The sequence below is a fragment of the Chrysochloris asiatica genome, unplaced genomic scaffold (genome assembly GCF_000296735.1).
Source record: "Chrysochloris asiatica unplaced genomic scaffold, ChrAsi1.0 scaffold00040, whole genome shotgun sequence".
NCBI lineage: Eukaryota > Metazoa > Chordata > Mammalia > Afrosoricida > Chrysochloridae > Chrysochloris > Chrysochloris asiatica.
In genome coordinates, this window is record NW_006408558.1 from 13,992,945 (window position 1) to 14,019,423 (window position 26,479).

Sequence of the window (26,479 nt, forward strand, 5' to 3'; positions counted from 1 at the left end):
ATCCATCCATCCATCCATCCATCCATCCATCCATCCATCCATCCACCTATCCATCCATCCATCCATCCATCCATCCATCCACCCATCCATCCAGTTGAGTTGATACCGACCCATAGCGACCCTGTACAGGGTTTTCAAGGAGCAGCTGGTGAACTCGAACCACCGACCTTGCAGTTCAAGCGGATTTGCAGTCTGGTGCATTAAACCACAGCACCACACCAGAACTCCATATGTATATGAGGGTATTGAAAATACCGTGACTTGGGTCTAGCACACTTTAGTCTTCAAACTAACATCTTTGTTTTTGAATACTTTAAGGAAGTCTTTTGCAGCAAATAATACATACATACATACATACATACATACATACAACCATCATCTACCCAACAACACACCGTCCATTCTTCCAGCCATCATGCATCTCTTTATATATCCACCCACAATCTATCCATCCAAGCATTCCTCCATCCATTCACCTACCCATCATCCATCAGTCTGCCCATAATCCTTCCATCTCTGTCATCCACCCAAACATCCATCCATCACTCACTCAACTATCCATCCATCCACCCAACCACTCATGCATAAATCTAACTATCCATCTTCCAGCCATTCATCCATCCATATGTATATTCAAGAACAATCTATCATTCACCTGACTCAACCATTCATTCATCCACATACCCATGCATCCATCTAACCGTTCATTCATTTATCCATCCATCACCAAGGTGTATTGCAGAAGGGCACAAGCTTCACAATCAGACCATCTGTACTTGAAGCCTGAATCTACCTTTAATTTGCTGTGTAACCATACAAAAGTCATTTAACTTTCCATAAAGTATAATTTTCTCATCTTTAAAATGGGAGAAAATAATGCAGTTGCCATGTATTCAAATAGTAGAGCCATGTAAGAGGGTTAGAAAAGTATCATGTGGATCATTAGTGCTCAATACATGGACTCCTGGGATGGCACTGTGGGATCTGCACTAGACTGAGAACCACAGGGCCAGCAGTTCAAACCCACCAACTGCTCCTTGGAAACTCTGTACAGGGTTACTATGGGTCAGAACCAACTCAATGGCACTTAGCAACAACAACATCTGAGCTGTGGGTACTGTTATCATTATTATTGCATATTTGCCTAGCTGTGTTGTAAACCAGACTTTGTGGTTTTGAAGAAACATACAGATAAAGTTATAGGGCTCAGGGAGGATGCCAGGGAAGGGTTCTTGGGGCTGGCACCCTGCTCAGGGATCTTACAAATCTCAAGTTTTGTATGATCAAACTTTTTTATGTTCAAACTTTGGGAAAAGAAGCATTTAACTTTGGAATTTGGCAACTGCATGTTTCCAGAGGAATGCTTTTTAAGATGATACTTTGAAACAAGGATAGTGTGGGAATCTTATTCATTTGTTTTATTTCTGTTCCAGTGATTGCTAAGACTTGGTGACTTTATATATATATATTTATCTAGCAAAGCATGGCATAGTGCTAAGCTAAAGAGATCCCTGATAAGGAGATTGGCTTAACATACTGAGAGTGATATTTTAATACCAAAACCAGTTAATTTCTTGACATTCGGTGAGTGACTACAACTCTCAGTTTCTGCGTCTCCAAAAAGAGCTGGAGCAGATGATCGTTAGAGCCAGCCAGCTTTGGGAAGAGCAGTTCTGCGTGTGCGACTTTCCAGCATCAAAGCTTGCTAGCTTACAGAAGGTACTAGAATTTGGGGTTGTATGTGGTCTTGAGGAAAGAGGTATAACCTAAGAGCAAAACAGATCTTTAAAAGTCCAAACTGTCGAAGGCATAGCTGAACTGACTTGGCAGATATTTCTAAAATCCTCCAGTCAGATTCCCTGTGTGCTGGGTCTCTCTCAGAAAGCGCCACGAGCTGGAGGTGGAAGCAGGAGAGGAGCAAAGCCCTGGTCTGCACCGAGTGCGTGCATAACCATGTCATGTGTCAACTGTAACTACGAGATTGCTGTCACCTCAGCCTCATGGCACGTTTGGCCTTCCGTTCTTCTTGTTGTTAGATGCCATCGAGTTGGTTTTAATGCCGAGATTCCATGTATGATGGAAGGAAACACTGCCCAGTCCTGCACCATCCTCGCAATTAAATTATGTGTCAGCCCATAGCTACTTCCTCTGTGTCAGTCCATCTCACTGGGGGTCTTCCTCTTCTTTGCTGGCCCTCTACTTTACCAAGCATGATGTCCCTCCCCAGGGGCTGGTCCCTGCTGATGCCATGTTATGTTGCAAAAATACATGAGATGAAGTCTTGCCACGTTCACTTCGAAAAGCATTCTGGCTGCACTTCTGACACAGATTGGGTCATTCTTCTAGTAGTTCAAGGTATGTTCAATGTGCTTCATTCACGAACACCATCATTTGAAAGCATCCATTCTCCTTTGGTTTTCATTATTCAGTGTCCAGCTTTTGCATGCAAATGAAGCAATTGAAAATACCATGACTTGAGTAGTCTCACCTTGGTCTTCAAAGTGACTTCTTTGTTTTATAACATTTTAGAGAGATCTTTTGCTGCAGATTTACCCAAAGCATTCCACTGTTTGATATATAGACTTCTTCTACTTTCCTGGACAAGAAACCATGGTGGCACAGTGGGCTGCTAACCTCAAGGTCAGCAGTTCAAATCCAAGATTTACAGCCTAAGAAACCCTAGACAGGGTCGCTAGGAGTCAGAGTGACTCCATGGCTCATAACCATCACCACGCCCATGGGCATTGGTTTTGGATCCAAGTAAAATGAACCTCTGATAACTTCAGTCATGTCTTTATCATCATGTTGTGTGTTGGTGCTACCAGCCCAAAGTCTGACCACCAGCTGCTGTAGCCAACACCAGAGACAGGGTGAGAATCAATATGTTTTATTGACAGATCTGAAAGATCCTTTTCTGAAAGACTGCCTTGCCTTCACCAGTAGAGTCAGAACTCTTATATTCCTCTGGGTATCAATCTATCTGCATGGTGACATTCTTTTCTCCGAGTTTTATGGTGTTCTCATTCGGGGACACGGTTTATGTTCTGCTGAATCACTGGCACGCGGTTGCCCTCCGGCATTCCTCCCGGTTTGTCTTCTCATCCGAGGTTTCAATCAACAATGCAACACTACATTTTTAGCAGGTATGTTCCTGGAGCACAGGATAAGGGCTACTCAGGGCAGTAATGATTTGGAACAATGATCTAAAGGCTTTGAACAGAGAGGGAAAGGAATTTATTAAAAGCCCTTCTCTCGTTGTCCAGTTGTGAGGGTCTTCTGCTTTATGCTGCCTTCTGCCTGGTGGGTGGCACTGGGACCAGCGAAGCTTGATGGTAGAATTGTTGTCTTCCATGCAGGAGACTTGGGTGTGGTTTTTGGACAATGCATTCATGCAAAACCACCCGTCTGTCTATCCACGGAGGCTTCTGTGTTGCTGGACGAGTTTCAGTGAAGCTTCCAGACTGAGCTAGACTAGGAAGAAAAGCTTGATGATCTAGTTCCAAATATGAGTCAGTGGAAAGCCTGTGGCTTTTAACAAGCTGATTTGCAGCTGATCATGGGGATGGCTTGGGATGAGACCGTGTTTCAGTCTGTTTGCGTGGAGTTGTCACGAGTTGAGACAATTACATTGCAGTGGCAGCAACACCAAGGGTTAGATGGACAAATGTATGTAAATGGAAGTGAAGGGGTCTCTGGCTTCTCTCTGAAGGAGGAAGGGACATCTGCAGTCCAGGCTGGGTGTGTACCAGGCTGGGTGTGATGTTACCAGAAGGCCCCTGTGTCACCAGTTAAGGGGGACTGATAGTCTCCCCTCTCCATGTCTATGACAGGCATGTTACAAGAATGAATATGGAACCGCATGTGTCAGGCATATTGTAAACAAGAAAATCCTCTGCAAGCCAAGGGGGTTGGCATAAACCAGCCGACCTCAGACCTCAAACGTCCAGTCCCTTGCATTAGAATCTCTTGAGGGCTTCTTAACACAGATTACTGGGTCCTGCACCCCCCCCCCCCCCCCCCCCCCCCCCCCCCCCCCCCCCCCCCCCCCCCCCCCCCCCCCCCCCCCCCCCCCCCCCCCCCCCCCCCCCCCTTTGTTTTCCAGTCAGCAAGATTTGCATTTCTAAGGGGCTCACTATGGGTTGGTGGGCTAGAGACCCTCTGTGAGTATTTCCCTCATTGATTTCCAAGTTGGCTTCAACAGGATGTTCTGCAAGAAGCAAACCCTACCTGGTTGCCTCCATCCCAAAGCAGGGTATCAGTTATAAAGACTTAGAGATTTTACAAGAGTACTGGTGGTGAGCTATGGCCCTGGGTGAACTATGATCCAGAAAACCCCTCCTCCCTACCAATATCCAAGCAAAAGAAGAATTATGGAAGCATATTCAAAACTTCACACGTCAACAATGATAGCATGGAGAGAGAGAGCCGCTGAGGATTCGACTCATGGAAAGAGAAGAGCTGTGTGCTGGTGGCCAGGAGGCAGGCTCACAGAATGATAATAAATTCCTGAGTGTTTTTGTGAACATCCAAAAATAAAAGCAAAAAACAGAGGGACTGGAAGCAAATACTGTTGAATGATGATGCACTGAGGGGATTGTAATCATTGCAATGAAATGAAATCTGATAGGATGAGTGCAAAACCGATGTTCTCCCATGTAAACTGTCATTCAATTCACAATAAAAACTTAAAAAAAAAAAAATCCTTCATGCCTCAAGATAGAGACTGGTTCCCAGTGAAGGGTTTGGGATGGGAGGTGGGAAGGGTGTGTGCCCCTGTTACTTTCAAATGGTGAATTATATAACTTCAAACAAAAAGAGAAACCATTTATGATGGTTGTAGGGGATGAGGGAGAAGGGGAGAATGTTATTCATGGGTGAGAGAGCAGAGGTAGATACAAGTTTACATGGGTGACAGGACAGGCAATATACAACAAGAGGGAGGTTGGCAGAGAAAGATGAAGGTAGTGGGAGACGCAGAGAGGGATGCAAGAGTTAAAGTGAACAGAAGTAAATGCTGTTAACTGTTGGTACATGGAGGGGATAGAACCATGTAATGAAGCCTGGTGTGGCATTGTGGGCTAATGCGTCAGACTGCGAAGTCACTTGAACTGCAAGGTTGGTGGTTTAAGCTCACCAACAGCTCCTTGGAAACCCTATACAAGGTCACTATGGGTCAGAATCGACTCAACGGCACTTCACAACAGCAAAGTGTATGGTTTAATGTGAAACTGATGATCTGCTCTGTAAACCTTCACTCAATTCACAATCAAAAGTTTTTTAAACAATGTGTTGGTTGGTCATCAGCATTGTTGGGTTTGTTGCTAAGTTCTGTCGAGTCTGTTCTGACTCAGAGCGACCCTGTATAGGGTTTCCAAGGAGTGCCTGGTGAGTTTGAACTACCAACCTTGTGGTTCAAACAGACCTTGTGGTCCAGTCCTTTAGCCCACAGCACCACCCCAGGACTCTAGTCATCATCATTAGGCTTTGAAAGAGGAAGTGCGTATTGTATTTATTTACCAGGTGGATTTACAAAGGTGACTCATAATATTTTAAAGGTATCCAGAGACAAGTTAGAACCTTCTAGAGCATTCTAGGGACTCTTCTAGCCTGGCTCTTCCCCCACTCAGAAGCATATCCCACCCTGTCTGGACCCCAGCCTGGCAACCCTGGCCGGCTGCAAGTCTTACTTAGCGAGTTCCCATTTGTCGTTTCCCTGAGTACGATCACTGGCGCGTTGTCTGAGAACAGGCCCTGGCTCCTCTCCCTCCCTCCCTCTCTTGCTTTGTTCTTCTGGGTAAATTCCGACTAAAGCTCCCATCTGCTCTAATGGACACAGCACATCGTGTTCTTCAGTAAGCAGGAGCCTGAGAGTCCAGGAGGATGCTTTATGGGAAGATGAGCAACCAAAACCTATATATAAAAAAAGCAACCCACAACGGTATACCCCCGAGTACACTGTCTCTACGAAACTTGAACTTGCATAGCCGTGTTCCACCCAAAGGCAGTCCCCACACTGGATCCTTGGCTTTGTCCTAAGTAAACAATGCACACTGGTTTTGAACTCATAACTGCTGAGTCTAAACATGGTTGAAGGGACATTATTTAGAAAATGGTGAGAGGGAGAGAACCAGAGAGAGAAGACCAAAAATCAGAGGGAGTGTGAAAAACAGAGTAAGAAAGAGGGCCAGAGAGAGAGAATTGGACAGAGGGAGCCAGAGAAACAGAGAGCAACACGTAGAGAACAGGAGACACAGAGTAAGGACTGTGGGCCCCATCTCCAGTCCAACCTTCTACCAGGGCCTCCTTCCTGCATTCCCCAGAAGCCCTTGCAGCAGGGTGCTGGCTTGGGTGAGACTCATAGATGCACACATTGAATTCAAAGTGACGTTTGGCTCTGCTTGCCCCCTCGCTGGCCAGCGCTAAGACGTGGAGGTCTACATGTTCTCCGGCAGATCCTCATCTTGGTGAAGGCTCAGAGCAGCTGTCTCCCACCGGCGTCTGGTCTGCTTGAATCATCACGGCAGAACTGGCCTGGGCCTAGAGCTGGGGGAGGAGCAGCACGGTCCTCGGGCAAAGAGAAAGGTGTTCCTCGGCTGGCCCAGTTTCCCCGAATATTCAGCTCAGCTTCTGTTTCTTCAGTCTCCCCGGTGACTCCACGCGTCCTGGAATGTTCCATAATGAATTCCTTTCTGCTTGAAGGAACTGGAGTGGTTCCTGGTTTTGCAGCGTTGCCCTGGCTGACACAGTACAGATGAGTGTTTTCTGGGGAGTGTTTCCATCATCTTCATCAGCTTTTAAAAAGGAGGCTCAGACCCAGCAGTTAATCTTACAGTCCAGAAACAGAGGACCCTAGGACCATCAAGGGAGAAGCGTGCAAGCAGAATGTGGGACTCTATCCAGAGAAGCAGTGACACCAGAGATGGAGGCAGAGATGGGGACATGGAGAGAGGGAGCAGCTAAAGACTCTAGACTCATGGAAAGAGAGGGATTGAGAGCCAGTGGCCAGGAGGCAGACTTGCAGGATGTGCCCTTTGGTGGTTTAAATGAGTATATATTCCTGAATGTTTTTGTGTACATCGCCACCACGACACCCCCCAAAAAAACAAAAACAAAACAGAGGGCATGGAAGCAAATATTGTTGAATGCTGATGCACGGAGGAGATTGTAATCACTGCAATGAAATGATGGTGTAAAGCCGATGTTCTCACATATGAGCTATCATTCAGTTCACAATTAAAACTTTAGAAACAAAAAGGTCTTGGACCCAAGAGAGGCTAAGAACCCTTTTGTGGTCCATACAAAGTGCTACTTGGTCCCAGGAAGTGTCCCAGGATGACCGAGTGGAATCAAGTTACATTGAATTTAAGGTTTAAGAGCACACTTCTAAAAACACCCACTCATTGACCTTCCATCCACCCGGAGTTTCAGACTTTGCTTACGTACAGCTATTTTTGCTTACCTACAGACGTTTTCACTTTCAATTCAACCCAACAAATTCGGTGACTTGTTTAATAAACCCTCAGTGATAAAGCAGTCAGTCTGCCCAATGCTAGGAGCTTCATCTCCAGATGGCGACCACGTGCCAGACTTCATCTCCAGAGCAAACCATGGCCACAAGTATCACGTGTCTGTCCATCAGTCCTGCTGTGGTGGCTTGCGTGTAGCTGGGATGCTGGAAGCTATGACTCTGGTGTTTCAGATACCAACAAGGGCATCTGTGGTATTTGAAATCACGGGTTTCAGTGGAGCTTCCAGACTAAACCAGACTAGAAGAAAGGCTGACCATCCACTTAGAAAGATCAGCCAAAGAAGAGCTTATAGAGCCCACCAGAATGTTGTTGGGTACAGTGTGAAAGGTGGGCCCCCTGGGTTGGAAGTCATTCAAAAGACGCTACCTGGGTGAGGACAACAGAAAAGGAGGTCAGAAAGACCCAAGTGTCCTCACGCGTGTGTTGAAGGATGCAGAATGGCTTCCATCCCATTCTACTCAGTGGGGTGCCCTTAGGTGGAGGGTCTAGTTCTTGGAGTCTGTGCAAAAAGACCCCCTAGTGAGGCCAGACTGTGGTGCTGAGAAAAGAACAGGAGCAAAGGGGCCTGGTTCTGATTTCCACACCCACTGGGTCCCTGGATGCTTCTCAGCCCATGTCTCTGTAGGGTCATGTGATGTCTCTGTAGGGTCATGTGATGTCTCTGGGTGGGGTTGAGCTGCAAGACCCCCGGGGTCTCAGACATGGAGCTGGGGGCTCAGGACAGCTGCCAGTTCACACCATCTTCCCTCTAGCTTCTCTTTCAAATGGATACAGATTAGCGCTTCTCTCCATAGTTTATCTGTTTGTTTTATTGTAAAACATTTGAAATTGCTTACAAGTTAAATGACCTAACAGAGAAGTTGGAGGAAAGTGAAAGTTCTGTGAGTGGTGCTGAGTCCCTCTGGGTAGAGGCCCCCAGTGGGCACAGGAAGGGCATGTCCACCCTGGTGTCCCAGTTTATGTTGAATTTCCGTTTATCCTGTGTCTCAGGCGGAGGACTTGTACCGTGTGGGTGACAAAGTAAGACTGGGCCATGTCGGCTGGTACTCCAAGGGTTTCGGGGACCCCTGGCAGAGACCTGCAATGCGGTCAGCTCGGACCACCTGGCCGATATCTCTGCCCACTCCTTCTGCTTCTTTTCTCAGCTGGACAGCCTCCCCCCCCCCACCCCACCCTCACTTGCAGCCCAGTGTTGAAGCACTCAAACACAAGGTAAGCACAGACTGAGTTGTGCTTGCTTACCAACCTGTAATCAACAATTCCCCATGTCTTCACCCCATCAGAGATTCCACTTCCAGATTGGGCTGGCATCTGCCTCCCTCCCCACCCCACAAACCCCTTCCTACACGAGCTCTTTACCAATTCACAATCCCTGAGAGAGACGGAGAACTCAGGAAGCAACGCTTTCTTGTGCTTACTCACTAATCTGTAGTGAGTCGTTTCCACATTAAACCCACTCAACTGCCCACTACAGATGAGAAAGCAGGCACAAGTCACCCCATGCTTACCTGGCTTATGAGGTCATCTGCCCCTGCTCCTGCTCACAGCGTGGGAGAAACTGAGACCAGACGAGTCAGTACAAAGTGGCCATGGAGACGCCAGACCTGCAGGCTCTGCGGAGGCTCTAGCTGGTGTCCCAGGACTCAGCCACCATGGCACCTGAAGCTGCTGCCGCTGGCTGATTAGGAACGGGGTGAGCAGCTCTGAATAAGACCCATTTCAGCAAGAGAATTAATTCCAGGCCACCAGCTTACTCATCTCCTTTTTCACAGCTTCCTGCAAGATGGAAACTTGTTCTCTTTCAGTTGGGGGCAGCAGGAATGGGTGAGGAGATGAGGAGGCTGGTCAGGGATGGAGAGGGGGGCTGGGTAGCGAGACAGCTTTGAAAAGCCTAGAATGTACCTGGGGGTCTGGTGAGGACAGCGAGCAGCAAGGCTGGAGGCACAGTGCAGATGGGGAGCACCACACAGATGGGGAGCACTCCGTAGATGGGGGAACATCACCCAAATAGGGAGCATTCAGATGAAATCACTAAGTCAGGAGCACCAGACTGGGGACCAGTGAACTGGGGAGCATTAAGTGGGGGAGCACAAGATGAGAGCCATCAAGGCAGGAAGTCAGGTTCTGAAACTGCTGAATGGAGGAGCAGCAGGTGAGACGTACCAGATCCCAGAGCACCATATGGGGCCATTAATATGAGAGCAACTCACCTGAATCCACTGAGTTAGGGCCACCAGGCTAGGACCCCGGCTCCTGCATTCCATCTATCGTACTGCTGGGCACAGTGTCTACCTCCCAGGGGGAACCCCCGTCAGGCAGAGCAACAGAAAACAGTTCCCTGGGCTTCAGAGCAGTGTTCTCACTAGGAGGGGATGATGTCTCCCACTCAGAGGACACTTGGCAATGTCTGGAGACAGATTTGGTTGTCACAACTTGGAAGGGGGATCCGACTGCATCTAGAGGGTGGAGACCAGAGATGCTGCTGAGCAGCTTTCAGTGCCCTTCCAGCCAGCATGTCCACAGCACCGAGGAAGAGAAGAAGTTCTGCTTTAGAGGGAGGCTGGCTGGATTCTAGCTCAGCCCTCACCTCCTACCAGCTCTCCCAGCCTCAGGATCCTCCTCTGTCCAATGGGGAGGGGAGAGGGGCCTGCCTCTTAGGGCTGTTGTGACGGTGATGGGGGCAGGGGGGGGAGATGACCTCATAAAGATTCTCTGGTGTGTGGAGAGTGGGGTCCATTCTCAAACTTTCAGTCCTACTCAGAGCTGTGGGGCAGAGACTTGCTCAGCAACAGAACCCTGGTTTTACGGGGTGGCAATGTGCCCCCAGCTAAAAGCAATACCTCCCAGATCTCCTTGTAACTATGTGGTCATGTCACTAACTTCAGTCCAATGAGATAGAGGTAACAATGTTGCATGTGACTTCTAGGGAAGCCACTTCAAAGGAGGAGGGTGCATTTCATCCATCTTTTCTTATTTTGTCCAGCCTGGGATACAGAGGTGATGGCTGGATCTCCTGCAGCCCTAAGGTGATAATGAGGATGAAAGCCACTGCTAAGATAATAGAGAAGACAGAGAGGAAGATACTGAATCCCAAAAGAACATGAAGCCATTGGTCCAACCAAGCACTGTCTAACTTCAGAATTCATCAGTGAAAGAGGAATTGTGTGTGGTTTTTTTCTCTGTGAAGTAAATTGTATCCCATCTGAAACAACAGCTAATGCTTACTGATGGCTTATTCTGTATCAGGCACTGTTCTAAGAAATTTACATGTATAGATGCTTTTAATCTATGCTAATAATATTTTGTTGTTCTTGTTAAGTGTGGTGGAATCAGTTTGAACTCATAGCGACCCTGTATAGGTTTCCGAGGAGCAGCTAATGGGTTTGAACTACTAAGTCTTGGTCTGGAGCTGAAGGATAAACACTGGACTGCTAACTGCAAGATCGGAGGTCTCTGAGTTGTAACTGACTCAATGGCACTTAACAACATCGCAACAATAGCAATATCATTTTAACATTTAATCTACTTTGTAATCTTTCCCCCTATGTTACAGATGAGGAAGTTGAGGGCTCAGGATTATCCTGTTTCCAAATGCAGGCTCTCGGCCATGAGGATGAGTCTAGCTGCCCAGAGGTAGGGCTTTCTTCTGTGTTTGCCTTGTAAGCCCTTGCTCTCCTTTGGTTTTAACTATCCAGTGTCTTGCAATAAATCTTATTAGAGAGACATTTTATTACAAAGTAATTGCAGCTGGGCACTACCTCAATGAGTACTCATGTCTTCCTCGGTCCTCCTGAATTTTCCCCCAAAGACCCTGCATCACTTCTCTTGTACTCACAAGTTTGCAGTACAGCAGGCAGTCCCCAGCACCCACTCTCCGAGAGCTCCAAACCTTCAGGTCAGTAGACACCTGGAAATGCACTTGCTAAAGCTGATCCAATATCCCTGGTGCCCAGCCCAGCATCCCAGCGTTACCTCAGCCTCCTCAACACCTGCCAGTTGTCTCCCTACCTGGGAGCTGTCAGGCAGAAAACCCCTCCACAAGAAGAGGTGCCCAGTCAAGTGGTCAGCACCGTCATGCTGGGCACCTGAACTCCTCACCCTCTTGTGCCCCAGTCTTCTCACAGCAGGAAACCTGTGACTGATTAATTGTTTTATGCATCTGGAAGCCTCTTTCTGACAAGGACTAAGTTGTGTCCAAGCTCAGGCAGACTCAGGGTGGGGGCCTCTCCTCATTGGCTGGGCACCAGCTCTTCTGTGTCCTGGGAGGGGGTAGCAATCCAGCCTTGGGAAGAGGAGGGGTCATGCTGTGTGCTCCTCCATTCTGGGAGGGGGGGCAGGACCTTAGGCTCAGGGTCCTTCTCATCTTGCTGACTCTGAGTCCAAGGTCAGCCCGGCAGGTCAGTGCTGGACACAGCTCCCTAAACCAGGAACAAGGAGAACAGATGATGGACAGGTAAGAGGCTAGAGTTAGTTAATTACTAAAATGTCAACACGGATGGGTAGCAGACAGATGGTAGGGAGGTTCATTGCTGTTACTACACTCACAGTGATCCTGTATGGGGTTTCTGAGTTGATTCCAACTGAAGACGACCCTATATGTTACAGAGCAGAACACCTCCAAAGGTTTCTGTACCTGTGATCTTTACGGAAGTGGATTCCCAGGCCATTGTTCTACCCTGCCACTCAGTAGGTTTGTGACCCTGTATAGGGTTTTAGAGGGTTTATATCTATGTGGGTGCAGAAAGCCTCATCTTTCTTCAGAGGAGTGGCTGGTGGGCTTGAACCACTGAGCTTATAGTTTGCAGTCCAGTGATTATTGTATGGGCTCATATGAAGGTGGAAAAGCAGGCCCCCAGGGAGGATTTAATCAAGGCAGGTCATCAGGAACAGAACAGAGCTGAGCTCATCACCACTGTCCCCATCTTTACTGTCCCCATGACTCCAGGCCACAGAGCTTCTCAAGGTCAACAATAGGACCCCCGGGGCCTGGGAATGGTCCTGCCCCTCCCAGCCAAGCCTAGAGACCCTGCCACCCTACAGTTGGGGTCTTTGCCTCTCCCTGGAGAACCAGCCCATTGGGGGTAGGGATAGGTTTGGGGATCATTTTGTCCTGGGGGAAACTACTGAATTTTCTTCTCCAGGGTGTCTGGAGCTGTGGGTTCGAGTCCTGGCTCTGCTTCTAGCCCCGTCCCTCTGTCACCGTCTCCCAAAACAGGACTCAATCGTTAAGAAGGGCTGACCCTGCCTGAGGGAGTGGCCTACGTGTCTGTAGTTGAAAACAGACACAAGATGAGTAGGGAGTAGGGAGCAGCAGAGGGCTACAAGGGGTCCAGTGGGTCCTGTGAGTTCAGAGGGGAGTCAGGGGTGGGTAGAAGGAGGAGGGCACTGCTCATGGGGAACCTGCCCTGGCGGAAGGTTGAGCAGGGGTGGGATGAACTTGGGGGCTGGACACACCAGCCATCTCCAAACGGTCTGGAGCATCTTTCTTCTTAATCTGCAGATTTTTCCAGAGCCCAATGTTGTACAAAGGAGCCCTGTAGCATAGCAGGCTAATCGTTGGTCTGTCTACTGGCTGGTCAGCAGTTTGAGCCCACCAGCCACTCCATAGGAGAGAGATCTGACCATCTGCTCCCGTAAAGTTCGACCGCCTTGTAAAGCCTATGGACAATTCTCCTTGGTCCTACAGGGTTGGATCGCTGTGAGTCGGAGTCCGTTCTCTGGTAGTGGGGTTAGTGTTTGGTTTTTAAGGTGGTGTGCAGGAACCCTGGTGATTCAGTGGGTGAAGCATTGAGCTGCTAATTGAAAAGTCAGTGGTTCTATGGAAGAAGGATGTGGCCGTATGCTCCCCTAAATATTTACAGCTTTGGAAACCCTATGGGGTACTCACACTCTGTACTATGGAGTAGTTATGAGTTGGAATCGATTTCACAGCAGTGGGTTTGGATGGGTCTAAAGTGGCACAGAAAATTCACACACTCAGCTGCAAGTAAAAGATTGCAAGTATGAGTCCACCCAAAAGGCACTTCGGAAGGAAGTCCTCTTGATCAACATCTGAAAAATTAGGCATTAAAGACCCCCTACCCCACGGAGCCCACAGTTCTACTCTGACACTAACGGTTCCCTTGGAGCCCCTGGCTGGTATGAATGGTTATTAGCACATTCGACTGCTAACGGAAAAGCTGGAGGGGCCTTGGAAGAAAGGCCTGGTGTTCTGCAACATGACGATGGAAGGCAGTGGGATTCTTCCAAGAACTTTTTAGAAACCTCCTCATACTTCTGAAAAGCCAGCCATTGAAGACCCCATGGAGCACAGTTCTGAGGATGCGCGTGGAGGTACCACGAGTCAGGATTCCCTTGGCAGCATTTGGGTTGGGTTGGTTTTGAATAATGGGGAGTAGTCCACGTGGTGGCTGCTGCTGGACCCCACAGAATGCTGCCTGCTCTACTTTCCCCATACAGTCACAATCCTGCTGGTTCTCCACCAACGCTGACTGGGCCCTCTGTACCCACCATGTTTGGGGGGTATAGCTAAAGGGGCGTTTTGAGTTGTAGAGGTGGGTATAGACTCTTTAGGAACTTCCTATCACCTCTGTAACAAAGTACCATGACCAGCGTGGCTTCTTGTTGTTGTTGTTGTTAGGTGCCATTGAGTCAGCACCGACTCACAGCCACCCTATACACAACAGAACGCAGCAGCGTCCAGTCCTGGGCCAACCTCACAATCACTGCTACGCCTGAGCCCACTGAAGCTGCCACTGTGCCAATCCATCTCGCTGGGGGGCTTCCTCTTTTTCTCTGACCCTCCACCTTACCAAACATGATGTCCTTCTCCAGGGACTGGTCCCTCCTGATAGCATGTCCGAAGTATGAGACACGAAGTCTGGCCATCCTAGCTTCCAGGAGCGCTCTGGCTCTACAATTTCCAACACAGATCTGTTTGTACTTAGAGCAATTCATGGCACTTTCAGTATTCTCCTCCAACACCAGAACTCAAAGGCATCAATTCTCCTACAGTCTTCCTTATTCACTGTCCAGTTTTCACATCCATATGAGGTTATTGAAAATACCATGGCTTGGGTCAGGCGCACTTTAGTCCTCAAGCTGACATCTTTGCTCTTCAACACTTTTGCAAAGGTCTCGTGCAGCAGATCTGCCTGATGCAATACGTCGTTTGATCCCTTGACTGCTGCTTCCACGAGTGTTGGTGGTTGATCTGAGCAACAGAAACACATTCTTTCACAGGTCCGCCAGCAGCAGTTCAGATCAAGGTGTGGGTGGGCCCGTGCCCCCTCTGCATGGTCCAGGAAACACCTGCTTCTTCTTCTCACCCAGCTTCCGGTGGCTGCTGGCCATCGTTGATGGTTCTCGGCTGTAGGTGCTTGAGTCCCACCTTTGCCTCTCTTGGTGTCGTATCTTCTCTGTCTGTATCTCTGTCACCTTATAAGGACCCCCTCCCCCACTCCATCATTGGAGTTAAAGCCCACCCTTGTTGTTGTTGTTAAGTGCCGTCAAGACGGTTCTGACCCATAGTGACCCTGAACAGGGTTTCCGAGGCAGTAAATCTTTATGGGAGCAGAAAGCCTCATCTTTCTCCCATGAAGCAGCTGGTAGTTTCAAACTGCTGACCTTGCGGTTCGCAGTCCGATTCATAACCACTACGTGATTGAAACTTAGTTACATCTGCAAAGACCCAATTTCCAAGTAAAGATCCATTCTGTGGTTCTAGGTGGACAGGAGTTAGGGGAAGACATTATTTAACACAATACATTATTTAACACCCTTTCCCCCCACATGGTCACCCAATCCAAGACCCAGACTGTCCCCCTCCCCTGGTTTTGGCCTCCCTGGATGCCTCAGCCTGGAGCCCTGGACCCACACGGTTACCAACCCTTGTCTGCCCCCAAACCCTGGCTGTGACTCTGATCTCCTGAGAGGCCCCATTGTTGGGATTCCCTCCTGTCCCCACCCTCAGAGTGCTGTCTTGGACAGAGACTCAGAAATAGCAGGGTGAGACTCTCTGAGGCCTGCACATCCATCCTGCTAGCTGAGGCCCACTGACCACAAGTCCGGAAGTTTCCCAGCCTGGTTGTTTCGTCTCAACCTACTTGCCTCCTGAGTTCATAGGCAAAGTAAGGTGAGGTGCCCAGTGAGAGGCACTGTGATTAATGGGTGAGCCCAGCTTGTTCCAGAATTAGAGAGGAAATGGGTCAGTCAGAAGAGCTGGGCCAGGGGGTGCCCAGTGACACCCTGAATCTACAGGTGATACCAGCCAATGGGAGAACCTGCAGGAAGGTGTTGAGAAGCAGGTGGCTGAGGAAGCATGAAGTTAAGGCCAGAGAACGGGGGCAGATGGTGGCTGCCACACTAGATGTCATCACTGGGGACATTATTGGCACAAAAAAAGACATTACAGTCTCACGTAGCTAAGATTCTCCGTCTATCTAGACTCGTGTGTTATGGCGGTTCTGTGCCATTGAGTCAGTTCCGATCATAGCCACCCTGTATAGGGATCCGGAGGCTGTAAATCTTTACAGGAGCAGAAAGCCTCATCGTTCTCCTATGGAGCAGCTGATAGATTCAAACTGCTGACCTTGCTGGACTCGAACCTCCTACCTCCAGGCTAGCAGCTGAACATGTTCACCATTTGTTGCATCCAGAAAACCCCGCTAGAACCAATGAGATGGAATTCTTCAGGTCATGGGGAGAGAGAATCATTCGTTGCGCTGGACCTGAGCTGGAAGGTGCTGGCCGACTGTTGCTCACCCAGGTGTTTCTTGTATCTGCTTGAGATGCTGAGCTGCTTGCACTGAGCCTGGCTCTGGGAGGCTGAGTTCCTCCAATCCTCCTTCCCTTGGCCACAGTGAACCAGGACAAGGGATGCAGCACAAAGCACAGGTCCCAGTAGCAGGAAGTAGGCGTGAAGTGCACCGACCACGCCAGAATCAGGTGCTGAGCCAAGTGTGAACCGCCTTCCAGAGCATGTTATAGTTGTTAGGTGCCATCGAGTCAGCACCGACCCACAGCGACCTTATGCACAGCAGAACGAAACATTGCCCGATCCTGAGCCAACCTCACCACTGTTACCACCCTTGAGTCCATCCATGCTGCCACTTGGCCAATCCATTTCGCTGGGGGTCTTCCTCTTTTTCTCTGACCCTCCACCTTACCAAACATGATATCCTTCTCCAGTGACTGGTCCCTCCTGACAATATGTCTGAAATATGAGAGATGAAGTTTGGCCATCCTGGCCTCCAAGGAGCACTCTGACTGCACTTCTTCCAACACAGATCTATTGGTTCTTTTGGCAGTCCATGGCACTTTCAATATTCTCCTCCAACACCAGAACTCAAAAGCATCAATTCTTCTATGGTCTTCCTTATCCACTATCCAGCTTTTGCATGCATATGAGGTTATTGAAAACACCATGCTTGGGTCAGGCACACCGTCGTCCTCATGCTGACGTCTTTGCTCTTCAATACTTCCAGAGCATGGCACTACCGTAAACACCCTCAGGATTACAGCATAGCCAGGGCCTCGGAGCCTGAAGGGAAAGTCAGGGCCCTTCAATCTAAACAGAAATATCCCGGTGGGGTAAACAGGTGTCATGCTTGGCTACAAACCAAAAGTTAGAGGTTTGAGTCCACCCCTTGGGAAAAAGGTGAGGTGGTTTGTTTCCACAAAACCAACCACTGAAAATTGTGTGGTGTGCAATTCTTCTTTGCCACATACGGAGTCATCAGGAGTCCACAGCAACTTGATGGTAGTGGGTTTTGCTTTTGATTTCGCTTTCTGATAGTCTGAATGGAGTTCCGGTGGTGCAAATAGCTCACGTGTTCAGCGGTTAATCCAAAGATCAGAGGTTCGAGTCCACCCAGCAGAAAGGCCTGGTAACTTGCTTGCACAAAATCAGCCACTGAAAACTCGAGGGAGCCCAGATCTACTCCAACACACTTGGGATTACCAGGAGTTAGCATCTATATTCAACAAAAGCCGATTTAAAACTGGTGCATGTGAGTCCACAGGTCCTCAGCCAAAGCTTGGGTCCCCTTCACTATGATCCCCCCAGGATGCTTTCTGATACTCATGGCAGCCCATACCATCTTGGGAGAGGTCCCCTTACAAGGGGAAAGTTGACTGGGAGCCCCAAGTAAGGGAAATACAGCACTCTGTGGATGGTGTAGAAATTTCTCCTTACATAGTCTGCACTAGGAAATAAGCCATTTTGTTTTCCAAAGCATACCTATCAATAGATAAACCCTTGTATCATCTTGTTTTATTCAATGGACCATTCAGAGGAGCCAGTCAGCCTTTTTCTTCTCAGGTCCTGGGATGAGTCCCACACTTGAGTCTGGTACGGCCCCAGACCCCTTGCACGGACTTGGGCCAAGTGGGGCATCCAGATGAAAGTTACCGATAGGAGCCCGCTCAGACCCGAGGGCCCAGATGGGTGATCTGGGCCAGCAAGTCCGCTCACAGACCCACCTATTTTGAGAAATGGGGACATCAAAAATAGAAAAGCCCTAATTCTATAGCCTAAAACTCTCCTTTAGAGAGCTGGGTAATCAGCTAAGACAGTGACTTCAATTTTGTGGTCGTTTCCCAATGGAATCTTTTCTTCAACACTGTTGAGAAAACAAATGGCTAAATTATCCTGAAAGACAGAAAAGAAGGTAACAGCATCCTTGGGGAAGAATCAAGTAGCCAACTCTAAGAAAGAGTTTTGTTTACACTTCCACGGCAAGACGGCCTTGGTGGGTCCAAGGCAGTCCTTGGCCCTGACTTGACGTGGCAGTCTATAAAGTTGTTCCCAGGAGAGAAAGGTTGTCTGGGGAACATGTGGAAGAAATGACTGAAGTTGACTATGTTTCTGCTAATACCTTTTCTCCAGTATTCCACAAGCAAAGCCCCATCTCTTACTTAAGCCAAGGAACACATACCCCTGAACCAGGAGAGTAGCCAGATCTAGAGTTCAGGCTTCTTTAGTGATCCCCTCTTCTCATTACAGACTTTTCCTGGGAGACTTGATGCTGGCCAGAACTAAATGGACCCAGGGTTGGCTCTGACTCAGGAAAGATGTTTGCTCAAATCTTCAAGAATCAGCAGCTTCTTTTTTTGTTGTTTTCTGACTTCTGAAAACACTGTCACAGTGGAGGCTGGCTCTGAACCATTCAGTCTGATGAGTTTGAAGGACATCCAGCTTCCCCCGTGAAATATTTATTAAATGTGTGCTTTGGGCAAAGAACTGTGATGAAGGTTATCTGGGCTCTTCTCCAGCTCACACCCCTAAAGGGACAAGACTGCCTGAAGAGCTGTAGCAAGTGGGGTGTGTATGTGTGTATGTGTGGAGGCAGATGTTCAAAAGGAAGAGCCAGAAGAAAGAGGAGAAGGCCAAGGCTCACCTCTGCTGGAAGGGAGATGAGACCCAGGGAGAGGAGTGGGGAGGGGAGATCCAGGGAGGGGGTATGGGGAGAGGAAGGGGCAGGGGAGACTCAGAGAGATAAGGAAGAGGGGAGACCCAGGGAGGGGATGGGGAAGGGGAGATGGGGGAGGAGAGCCCCAAGGAAGGAGGGGCAGGGGAGACCCAGGGAAAGGAGGGGGGAGGGAAGCCTCAGGAAGAGGAGGGAGGGGAGACCCAGGCAGGTAGTTCTCACAAAAGGTGAGAGGGGAGGAGCAAGTGTGTATGATGAGTGAAAAGGAGTCAGGATGCTGTGGCTGTGGGTTAATGCCTCAGACTGCAAAGCCATTTGAACTGCAAGGTTGGTGGTTCTGCTCCTAGGAAACACTTACAGGGTCGCTATGGGTCGGAATTGACTCGCCGGCACTTCACAGCAAGTTCTATGGTAGCATAGTGGTTATGAGAATTCGAATGGAGGCTGCTAGCCTCAAGGTCAGTGGGGAGAAAGATGAGGCTTTTTGCTCCTGCATAGATTTACAGCCTGGGAAACCCTGTGCAAGGTCCCTATGAGTCCCAATGACTCCCCGGCACATCACCACCACCACCCAGATCTCATGCACTGCTGTAACAAGTATCAAATATCACAGATGGGGTGTCTCAGCTCCCCCTTACTGCTGTAACAAAGTATCTCAGACAGGTGTCTTTGTTTCCTAAGTAACACCAGAAATGCCTTTTTTAAAGAAAAACTGTTCTGGAGGCTGAAAGTTTGAATTCAGGGCACCAGCCCTTGAAGAAAGCTCGTTCTCTCCTAGGAAAATCTGTCTCAGCGTCTCTGGTCCCTGCCTTAGCTCAGTTCCTGACAGCTCGGAGCAGTATCTATCAGAGTGACTTACTCTCTGTGTTTAATCTGCTGTTAGAACTCTGAAGTGGTTGGTTTAAGACACACCTGCACATCTATCACCTCATTAACACAGTGAAGAAAACCTTCTTCCTAAATGGGATTGTATCCACAAGTTTATAGGGGGCACAGTTCCATCTATCACCGTATTCAGGGGAAAGAAACCATTCCCAATAGTTCCTCAGAAGTACACTTACTGGTGTCAGAGCTGAACTTGTTATTGTTAGGGTCTGTTGAGGGGGCTTCTGACTCACAGCGACCCTCCCCTGCACAACAGAATGAAACACTGCCCAGCCCTGTGCCATCCTCAGTTGTTACGTTTCAGCCCATTTCTGCTGTACCCGTGCTGATGAGGGTCTTCCTCTTTTTCGCTGACCCTCCACTTTACCAAGCACGATGTCTTTTTCTAAGGACTGGTCCCTCCTGACCATGCATCCAGAGTGACTTTCTGAAAACCAAAGAACACAGTCGTTCGTGGTGGATGGATCCACTGAAAGCAATGCCAATAGGTCTGCACACCAAGTGGGAAGCCTGGCCCACACTTGAGACCTCCATCTCGACCTAGTTCTCCTGCCCAGGGAACAACCGTCCAGATGGAAGCTGACGGAGGAAGGGAAGAGAAGCAGGTTAATTTGATGAGTTTGACCCCAGGGAGAATTGTATGAACAGGCAGCCCTTGATCACCCCCACTCCTCCTTCTGCCCAGGCGATCACAGGGGAGGGGGATGTTTGCTTGTCCTCCAAGCTGGTGCTGCTAAATGACCAACTTGCTTCTGCTCGGCATCCCCATCTCACCATTCAAGGCTGAGAAATAGCACTCCCCTAACCCCCATGAACCACACCACCTGCTGCACTGTCTGCTGAAACCCCAGCCGGAGTTCCCCGTGACCCTAACTTTGCATTTGTGTGGTGTGGTGTTCACAGGGGGTGCAGTCCTTGTCCCATGTGGGGTGTTTTTCTTTTAGAAAAACAAACACAGCAACAGCAAAACCCCCTTCTTTTGATTCTATCGAAGAATCCTGATCAAAAGGGGGGAAATTGCAGAACTTCACATTCTTATGTGAATCCAGAATTTTTTGGAACCATATTGTTGTTTCTAAGTGTCGTTGAGTCATTTCCGACTCATGACAACCCCGTATAGGGTTTTCAAGGCATCGAGGCTGAATAGACCCCCAAAACTATTGCCCTGAGAGAATCTTTAAACCTTAAACTGAAATGATGCCCTGAAGTCGTCTTTAAAGCAAATAAGAATGCAGCCTAATTAGACACAGATTGTCTGCAGTAAGCATTACTCCCTATTAAGTTATTATCTCTCTAGGATGAAACTGCCAACAGCAACACAGAGATGGATGGCTATGTTGGGGCGTGGGCAGTGAGTTTCTGGTGAGATCGTTTGGAAGCAATTGTTGAGAAAGATGGTACAGTTTAAGGAAGATTACCAACGTCACTGAATCAGATGTGTAGACATTGTTGAAGTGGTGTATGTTTGTTGTTGTCGTTGCTACGTACCATTGAGTCGGAGCAATATAGGGTTTCCAAAGAGTTGACTGGTGAGTTTGAATCATTGACCTTGTGGTTCAAACCAACCTACAGTCCTGCGCTTATCCTACAATGCTACAGGACTCCTTGTGGTGTGTATTTCCACTCAAAACAAATCCAACAGGAAAATCCACTTTTCTGTCTTCCTACAGCTGCCTTCCTGTACTGTGTGTTCCATCCCGCTCTGAGTTCAAAAGGCATACGGCCACACTGCAGGCTTCTGGGAGGCTGTGGGTAGGAGGAAAGAGTTCAGGCTTTGCAGTCATACAGAGCATGGTTCAAATCCCAATTCAGGATCCTATCCAGCTCCCAGCTCTCCAGCTGTCTCTGTGAACTGGTAATAATAACATGCAACTCCCAAGGTGCTTGTGGCGAGAAGGTTTAAAAGCGAGAGTCTGTAAATCTCAGGCACAGAGGAAGAGGGGATTCTTAAAAAACATCACCTCCCTCTCAGGGAGCCCCAGCCTTCCATCCTGAATCCTGGCGGCTCCCTTTCTACTTTCTAACCTCCTTCACACATTCTTTGGCCTCTTTTTCTCCCTCTAAGGTAATCCTGTATGTAACAGCTAAGTCACACATTTGCAAAGCACAGAGGTTCCCTGTGGGCTGGGGCAGAAGTGTGATGGTATTTTCTAACATGTTTTCTCCTGGAACCAAGGTGGTAGCTTAGAGCACCTGAGGGAGCCCAGAGGTGGAGGCTACCTGACAAGGCAGGTTCAAGGTCCCGTGGAAAGCCTCACTCGGTGCTTTGTTCTGAGGTGTGGTTGAGTAACCATGATACAGATCTAGGATTGCATGGTGGAGGGGCAGGAGGAGGGCAGGAAGGGACTTGGGACCTGGAAGCCCACAGGTGGAGGCAGCAGAGGCATGGAAGAGGAGAAACCTTGGCTAGGAGCCTAGAAATCATTGCATCCCATTGGGGTGGGCATCGGTATCCCAGGTGTAGAAAACATACACTTGAGAGAGGGGACGGTACTGATACATTTGCACTATCTGGAATTAGTTCTCCTTTGATGGTTTGTTACTGCTGTTGTAACTGAGTGGGCTTTGGACTCATGTGGAATGCCGTGCGCAGTGGAAGGAATACTGCCAAGTCCTTTTCCATCCTTATGAGCCATAGGGTTTTCCTTGGCTAGTCTGCAGAAATAGATCCCCAGACTTTCCTTCTTCATCTGCTTCAGTGCTAACTTGTCTCACCAGTGGCAGGAGGCTTACGACCAACTGGACTTGAGTCGGACAATGAGTAAAGAAGACTGTAGAAAAATAGATGCAGTTGAATGGCGCTGTTAGTGAAGAATACTGAGAGTCCCACGGGCTGCCAGAAGAACAAACAGATCTGTGTTGGAAGAAGTTCAGCCAGAATGCTCCCTAGAAGCCAGGATGGCCAGACTTGGTCTCTCATACTTTGGACATACTATCAGGAGGGACAAGTCCCTGGAGAGGGACATCATGCTTGGCAAAGTGGAGGGTCAGTGACAATGAGGAAGACCCCCAAGGAGATGGATTGGCCCAGTGGCAGCAGTAATGGACTCAATATAATATTTGTGATGGTAATGCAGGACTGGGCAGTATAGTGCATAGGACAGCTATGAGTGGACTCTGAGACTTCATTTCAGGGGGACAGGCAAGTTTGCGAAGCGGTGTGGTGGACCATCGACTCGGTATTCACTCAAGCTTCAGGAGATCCATGATTACTTTCTCCTGGATGTGTGTGTGTGTTCTTGTGTCTCCATCCCGCCACCTCCCACCACCTCTGCAGCTCACTTTCTGCGATTCCATGGAGACCACCTTTGTCAACATCACTAACCACCACCCTGGCGGCTGGTCCAGTGGCCAGCTCTCATTGTACCATCTCCACAGCACTTGATAAGCGAGGGCTCTCTCCTCCACTTAACTTGAGTGGTTTGTAAGGATGGTTGGCATCTTGTAGACTGTAGTCCTGGAACACCCTTCAGACCTGGAACTGAATCCACCCTTGAGGACCACCTTGCAGCCAAACAGCAGATAGGTCTATAAAGCAAACAATAACTCTCATAAGGAATGAGTTCCTCCGAGCCATCAACAACAGGAGACCAAAAGGGCAGTATTTGCCCCCAAAACAAAGCCCAGAAGGCAGGATGGGGCAAGAAAAAATGCTGTGTGGAAATGGGAAACCCAGAGAGGAAGTGGGTTATATTAGCTGTTATAGGAGGTGAGCACAAAATGAAATGTGTGTAATTGATTGTTGAATGGAAAACTGATGTGCTTTGTAAAGTTCCAACCAAATCACAATTCAGTGCTCACAAGTGTCTCCTGTGAATTCATAGACTCACACGACAGTGAAAGCTAAAAAGGTCTGTGTGGAGTTTGGGTCCACTTCTGAAGCCAACCCTCTTCTGGCAATGTGACTCCTGGGTCCCCCAAAGGCGTATTAAAAGTCAGCTACAGTGGAACTCATTTTTGGAAAGACCATTTACATATTTTATGACTTATTCTAAGAAACTATCATCCCAGAGCCCAAGAGCCACCATGGTCATTAACCTAAACTGCCCTAGGGGACAGCCACAGTCAGGGACAAGCGACCATCAGCATTTAATGACAGCATAGCAAAGCCTCTCCCAAGATCAAAGTTATGCATCCTGCTAGAGTCTGCGGCTCTGTTAGGTCAGCAGAAAGTAGACAAAATTTGCATACACCCTGGGCTTGGTTATTCACTTGCTCCTTGTTGCTGTGGAGACGGTCCCTGTTTTAGGCTGCGCTTTCTAGAGAAGTGAAGCCAGTGAAACTGATCTATGTATATATAAGCTCATCTCCACCAAGAAATGTGGAAGACAGCTACCTGGCCAACTGATTGGAAGACATCCATATTCGTGCCCATTCCATAGAGAGGTGACCTAACAGAATGACAATATCATCTTAAAATATCATGAATATTATTTGCAAGTAAAATTTTGCTAAATATAATTTAAAAATGGCTGCAACAATACATTGACAAGGAACTGCTAGGAGGTTCAAGCTGGGTTCAGAGGAGAATGTGGAACAAGGGATATTATTGCTGATGACAGATGGATCTTGGCTGAAAAGCAGAGAATACCAGGAAAATGTTTGCCTGTGCTTTATTGACTATGTAAAGACTTTTGATTGTGTGGACAATGACAGCTAAGGACAACATTGTGAAGAATGAATATCCCAGAACACTTAATTATGTTCATGAGGAATCTGTACACAGACATAAAGGCAGGTGTTCGAAGAGAACAAGGGAACGCTGAATGGTTTAAAATCAGGAAAGGTGTGCGACAAGGTTGTATTCTTTCATCATACTTTTTCAATCTGTAAGCTGAGCAAATAATCCAAGAAACTGGATTATACGAAGAAGAACGTGTCATCAGGATTGGAGGAAGACTCATTAGCAACCTGTGATATGCAGATGATACAACCTTGTGTGCTGAGAGCGAAGACAACTTAAAACGCTTACTGTGAAGATTAAAGACCATAGTCTTCGATATGCGTTGCACTTCACTTGTAAAAGAAAACAAAAATCCTCCCCACTGGACCAATAAATAACATCATGATAAATGGAGAAAAGACTGAAGTTGTCAAAGACTTCATTTTGCTTGGATCAATCATCAACACTCATGGAAGCAGCAGTCATGAAATCAAATGACATATTGCATTAGGCAAATGTGTTGCACAAGACCTCTTTATAGTATTCAAGAGCAAAGTTTGAGGACTAAACTATGCCTGACTCAAGCCATGGTATTTTCAGTAACCTCATATACATGCAAAAGCTGGACAGTGAATAAGGAAGACCATAGAAGAATTGATGCATTTGAATCGTGGTGTTGGAGGAGAATGTTAAAAGTATCATGGACTACCAAAGTACAGCCAGAATGTCCCTTAGAAGTCAGGATGGCCATACATTGTCTCTCATACTTCAGCTATGTTCTCAGGAGGGACCAGTCCCTGGAGAAGCACATCAAGCTTGGTAAAGCGGAGGGTCAGGGAAAAGGAGGAAGCCCTCAATACGATGGATTGGCACAGTGGCAGCAGCAATGGGATCAGGCTTAATAATGATAGTGAGGATGGCATAGGGCCAGGGGTGGGGGTTGGGGGATGTTTCATTCTGTTGCACATAAGATCGCTCAGAGTCAGAACTGATTCAACAGCACCTAACAAAAACAACAACAACGAAGGGAGGGTTATCTCCAGGAAACAGTTCACATAGTTGTAGAAGTGGGCAGTCCCAAGTCTGTGGATTCGAAGACAGACTAGAGGTTCCTGACTCATGTAACTGCGGGGCTGGTGAACCGAGATGGGCATGGCAGAAGGCAGGCAGGCATATAAGACAGCAGGCTGCTGGTAACTCCCAGGGCTAGTGGGTAATAGAGCAGGTCACTGCGTCAAGTCCAAAGAACCAGAGGTCAGAGGATGAGCCAGATGCAAGATCCAGACCTAGCAGCAGACAAGCCAGCTTTGCCTGAGTGTCCAATACATTGGAAGCAGGCCACACCCCCAAGGACGCTTCCCTTCGATGGATTGGCTGCTCATAGCTGACCTCATCATAGCGCTGATTACATTATTAGATCTCATCATGTGAACACCTCCCTCTCAACTGCCACAACTCTGAGAACCCAAGCCCAGTCAAGTTGACACAACTTGACAAAACTTTAATGATCACAGTTACAGGGACTCCATTCATGATAGAGAAAAACTCTAGACAATTCTGCACCATCCCATGTAGCTGTGGGGTTCTTCAGCCCCACAGCTACAAAAAAAAAGAAAGAAAATAAATGATGCTTTTAGTGTAAATCTGCCCCACGTGGAAAACCATGGTGGCTCTGAGGGAGAGCTCTTGGTTTCCACGTGGGGACCTCGGTTTGTTCCTCGTCGCCATGCCTCCCATGCAGCTGCCACCAATCTGACAGCAGAGGCATGAACGCTGCTAAGCTGCTAAGCAGGTTTCAACAGAGCTTCCAGACTAAGATAGACTAGGAAGAAAGACCTGGAGATCCATTGTCTCCTGAAAATCAGCCAACGAAACCCCACATGAATCACAGCAGTCTGATCTGAAGCCAATCGCAGGTCTGGAGCAGTGTGGGCAGACAGCATTTCCTTCCGTTTACAATGCCGTCAGTGTTG